The sequence below is a fragment of the Triticum urartu genome, chromosome 6A (assembly GCF_056163025.1).
Source record: "Triticum urartu cultivar PI428250 chromosome 6A, HENAU_Tu73, whole genome shotgun sequence".
Taxonomy (NCBI): Eukaryota; Viridiplantae; Streptophyta; class Magnoliopsida; order Poales; family Poaceae; genus Triticum; species Triticum urartu.
In genome coordinates this window covers 104018986-104024727 of record NC_141878.1, presented here as the reverse complement: position 1 = coordinate 104024727, position 5742 = coordinate 104018986, and positions in this window count along the sequence as shown.

Below are 5742 nucleotides of genomic sequence, written 5' to 3'. Positions count from 1 at the left end.
GAAGTCGCTGTTCAAGACCTTGAGCAACATGTTCGAGATGTGTCAGTCGATTCAGCATCGTCAGATCAAGGAAATCAATAAGGAGAAGCTTGTTCGGCGTGAGCAGAAGGCAGCAAGGGCTACTGCTGGTGAGGAGGTCAGTCCAGGTTCTGAGTACGTCGACAGTGAGGCCACTGATCGGTCTTTCCCAATGCCTGGGTGGCGTTTTGATGATGATGATGATGATGCCTCGAGTGCTCCTCCTCTTGTCTAGTGGGTCTCGTGTTGCCATTTGTCTCCTTTTTGTTGTCTTGATGACAAAGGGGGAGAAGTGGTGTGTGTGGTGTGTGTGTTCGTGGGTGTTTTGAGATCTCAAGCCTCGTGTTTCTCGCTGTTGGTTGGTTTTAGTCGGCTTGAGATACTCTTATTTCCTTTCTGTGTGGTTGTGACACTGTAGCTTTATTATTGTATCTTGCTTTTATCCTTGTATGCTTATGCTTATTGGGTCTCACATTATGTGCTCACCACACTGTGTCATGAGATCTAGGCACCGTTATAGGTTTATTTTGATGTATCTCATGACTTATCAATAGTGATCTTGGTCGAACCTCCTATGGGTGCACTAGATGCATTCTTGTTTTCGGGCACACATATAGGGGGAGCTATCATGATCATTATTTGTTCCATGGCTTTCTATCTGTTTATTCTCTTTGCCATGCTCTAACCACGTCGTCATCAATGCACCAAAAAGGGGGAGATTGAAAGTGCAATGGCACTTAAGCTATATTTTGGTGTGATGACAATGTGGTTAGTTGAACTAATATCGGTTGCTAAAGTTTATCTCGGGTTATTGGTTTTAAGCACCCGCGATGGAGACGTGCGACCCCCCATTTCAAAAAGGACAAAGGTGTGGTCTTTCGACGCTTCGAAGGTTCAGTTTTGGTTTGCTTCGAGTCGTAGGAAAGACCGCACTATTAAGAGGGGTCTGTGTGGACAAATGTTGTGTGGGAATGCCTTTGCCAAGCCTTACTCTCTTACCCTTCCCACTCCAACCACCTCATATGTATCTAGTGTGTGTGCTGTGGTACTCAGAAAGTTGCAACAGTAAGTTACTGGGTATCCCGTGCGCACGGGGTCTTTTGACCCCCGTGCGCACGGGGTACTGGGTAACTCTCTGGGTACCCCATGCGCACGGGGTCTTTTGATCCCCGTGCGCATGGGGTACTGCGTAACTCTCTGGATACCCTGTGCGCACGGGGCACGGGGTCTTTTGACCCCCGTGCACACGGGGTGGTGCGTTTGTCTCTGGACACCCCGTGCGCACGGGGCTGACTTAGCCCGTGCGCACGGGGTCCAACGGGCATAAATGTCCACCCTCACATAAACACTATAAATAGGCCCTTCTTCCTCCTCCAACCGTCAACCCTAATGTCTTGTTGAGCTCCACCATTGCTACACCCCATTTTGCTCAATACTCTCAATCCCTCCACCCAAACTTGTTGAAACTTTGGGGATTGGGAGAGCAAGACCCGATCTACAACTTGACCAAACCAAATCGCGTTCCCCGCAACATTTCTTCCCCATTGACTTGTTACTCTTGGAGCTTGGGCTCCTAGGCAGTTAGAGGTTCCTCCGGAAGCTTCCTTGCTTGTGGTGTGCTCCGGAGAAGTTTGTAAAGGTGTGGTGGTCGCCTTCAAGACCAACCCCGAGTGATTCGAGGCTCATCCGTTGGGGGTGACTCGAAGGAGAATACGGTGAGCCTTTGGTGGCATTCCGCAAGCTTTGGCTCCGGCACCGCTCGAAACGGAGATTAGCTCTTCCCCAAGAAGAGTGAACTTCGGGTTAAAATCTGCGTCCTCGTCTCACTTGTGGTTAATCCTTTCCCACACCTTTCTTTGTTGTTGTATGCTTGTTGGCTTGCTAAGTAGTTTGTTGCCTAGCTTTTCTTCTTGGAGCTTGCTTGTCATATAGGGTGCATTCACCTAGTTGCATATCTAGTAAACTCTTTTATCCGCAAAGCCTTAAAATCTACAAGAAAGATTAAAATTTGTAGTCTCCTATTCACCCCCCCTCTAGTCGACCGTATCGATCCTTCCAGAGTCATATCTCCTGTCCGACCAAATTTCAGACTCAACTCCCGATACTTAACGCCTTCTTTGAAGGCACAAATTGCTTGGTGATCTGACAAATTCTCCACTGTGTGGTGCAACGTGATCCATCTCTGGATATAATCCCTCAAAGTTTCATTCGGCTTCTGAACGCAACACTGTAATTCTGTCAACCCTGCTGGCCGCTTGCATGTACCTTCAAACGTTCTGACAAATACTCGAGCAAGATCTTCCCAAGTATAAATACTACCAGGAGCTAACTGATTCAGCCATGCCCTGGCCGAGCCCTCTAGCATCAAAGGAAGGTGCTTCATGGCCACTTCATCGTTGCCTCCACCGATCTGTACAGCCACTCGGTAATCTTCAAGCCAAGTGTCAGGCTTGGAATCACCAGTGAACTTACTGACTCCAGTCGCCAACCTAAAGTTGGGAGGAATCACTGCAGCCCTGATGGCTCTGCTGAAGCACTCTGGGCCTGAGACGTGCACTCTGCTGCTGGTTGGAAAATCTCTGTCGGGGCCTTCTCTGTGCACTCTGTTTCTGTCGACCAGACCCTGAACGAGAATAGATCTCGCATCAAAGCCCGGTTCCCTAGGGTCGATTGGAATCCTTCGCTCACCACTGTGAGGGCGTCTGTCATCCAGCTGCTGAGGCACGTATGATCCACTCCATGGGGGAGGCGTGGGCAGTCGACGACGATCATCATGATTGAGTCGGTGATCATACTCCTCACGGTTTCTGTACTGATCTCGTCGGTCTCCACGTCCCTCACGCCTCAGGGGCGATCTTGGGCTGTGAGCCGACTGGACTGTGTCTGCAACAATGGATCTGCTATGAATCCTATTCTGTGACTAAGATACAACTGTATTTTGCTCTCCCGCGGCTCGGAGCAAGGCCCGGATCTGCACCAAACCTCGACCAGCTTATGACTAGGAAGGTTGGATTGACTCCCTATTCGGGCCGCAGCTGCGAGATTCTGGACTGGAGTTCGGTATACCTGAGTCGGAGGTGGAAAAAGTTGACGTCGACTAGATTTGGGAGCACGCTGCCGAGGCCGCTCGTCGAGCGCGCGCTGGAGGTTCTCCAGTCGAGTGCGCTCAGCCAAATTGGCCAGGCACGCTCTAAGGCCTGGGCCTCAGGGGTTTCTCCAACGATGGGAGTGTGAAGTGCATCCATGTTCCAACGGCGAAGTTTTGCCCTCCTCTGCGAAGAGAGGGGTTCGGGTCGGTACTCTTCGTGGACACACGATGGATCACCGCCACCATCGACTCCGTCTTCGCGGGTGAAGCCAGGAGGACTACGTGGTCCATTGACCATCAAAACTTCCGCCGCGGGATCGCTGCTGTCGCACTCGGATGCAGTCTCTACGGAGCCGGTCGAACAGGCCGTAGAGAGTTTCGTTGGGCTCGATTGCCGCGACCTGGGGGTTGCCGATTGGCGAGCCACTGGATGCCTCACCCACCGCTGAAGCCTTGACCAACCGGAACGTTTGCCCCGGCGGGCTGCAGGGAGGGAGGTCGGTACGGGAGCCGACCGATACTGAGTCGACGGCTGCCGTAGGAGGACGCCACGGACGCACACGCGAAAGTGCGTTGCCCCGCGGATGGGGAGCGCCTCGATGTCGAGTGGCACTTCCTGAAGCCAAGCAGAGTCGTCGGCGATGAATACGAGCGCACCGAGACGGATCTCGTGGCCCTTGGCCAAACCTCCGCCTGACACCATATTGACGGGGATCGGAAAAATCACAACTTCTCCAACAAGTCGCTAAGACACCTGCCCCACGGTGGGCGCCAATTGTCGTGGTTCTGAGTCTGACAGTAGAATGGGGGGTAGGAATGTAGAGGCAAGATCCTAGCTATGGAGGAGTTGTACACGCAAGTTTTACGAGTTCAGGCCCTTCTCAGAGGAAGTAATAGCCCTACGTCTCGGAGCCCGGAGGCGGTCGACTGGATTATGAGCGTGTGAGTTACAGGGGGTACAAACCCTTGTCCCCTCCGTTACATAGGATTCAATGTACATAAAGAGGTGGCGTTACAGGTAACGCCTGTATTGAAGTGTTACAAATGATCATTAAATATATGAGTAAATACCCGACCGTTGCTGCGTAGAGCGGCTTTAGGTCTTCTTATATGTCGAGTGGTTTCATGGTCGAGTGACCTAGATAAAGAGAGGTCTCCGAGTGAATGGTCGGTCGAGTGGACTTCATTCGACACCTTTGCTGGATCCCTTCTTCTGATTCTTGAACTTCTTTGTTCTTAGGACAAGGACTTTAGGTAGGATGTATAGGTCAGGCCTATTACCCTACCCCAGGTTCGTGTCCTCATCACCCCCAAGGGGAGTCCGAATAGGACAAGGGGAGGGGGGCGCGGCCCCTCTTTCCCTCTCCCTCTACCTCTCCTTCCTTCTTCTCCTAGTTGGACTAGGAAAGGGGGGAACCTACTCCTACTAGGAGTAGGATTCCCCTATTGGGGCGCGTCCTAGGGGCCGGCCGGCCCTCCCCCCTCTCTACTTTATATACGAGGGAGGGGGCACACCATAGATACACAAGTTGATCTTTAGCCATGTGCGGTGCCCTCATCCACAGTTTTCCACCTCGGTCATATTGTTGTAGTGCTTAGGCGAAGGCATGCGTCGGTAACTTCATCATCACCGTCAACACGGTGTCGTGCTGACGGAACTCACCCTCGGCCTCAGCTGGATCAAGAGTACGAGGGATGTCACCGAGCTGAACGTGTGCAGATCACGGAGGTGCCGTGCGTTCGGTACTTGATCGGTTGGATCGCAAAGACGTTGGACTACATCAACCACGCTACTTAAACGCTTCCGCTTTCGGTCTACGAGGGTACGTAGACACACTCTCCCCTCTAGTTGCTATGCATCTCCTAGATAGATCTTGCATGATCGTAGGTAAAATTTTAAAATACCGTGTTCCCCAACAGTGGCATCTGAGCCAAGTATATGCGTAGATGTTTTATGCACGAGTAGAACACAAAGAGTTATGGGCGATAATAGTCATACTGCTTACCAGCATGTCATACTTTGATTCGGTGGTATTGTTGGATGAAGCGGCCCAGACCGACATTACATGACCATGTTCATGAGACTGGTTCTACCGACGTGCTTCCCACACAGGTGGCTAGTGCGTGTCTGTTTCTCCAACTTTAGTTGAATCAAGTGTGACTACGCCCGGTCCTTGTTGATGGTTAAAACAACACACTTGACGAAAAATCGTTGTGGTTTTTTGATGCGTAGGTAAGAACGGTTCTTGCTAAGCCCGTAGCAGCCATGTAAAACTTGCAACAACAAAGTAGAGGACGTCTAACTTGTTTTTGCAGGGAATGTTGTGATGTGATATGGTCAAGACGTGATTATATAAATTTTTGTATGAGATGATCATGTTTTGTAACAAAGTTATAGGCAACTGGTAGGAGCCATATGGTTTTTGCTTTATTGTATGAAATTCAATCGCCATGTAATTGCTTTACTTTATCACTAAGTGGTAGCGATAGTCGTAGAAGCAATAGTTGGCGAGACGACAATGATACTACGATGGAGATCAAGGTATCAAGCCAGTGATGATGGTGATCATGACAGTGCTTTGGAGATGGAGATCAAAGGCACAAGATGATGATGGCCATATCATATCACTTATATT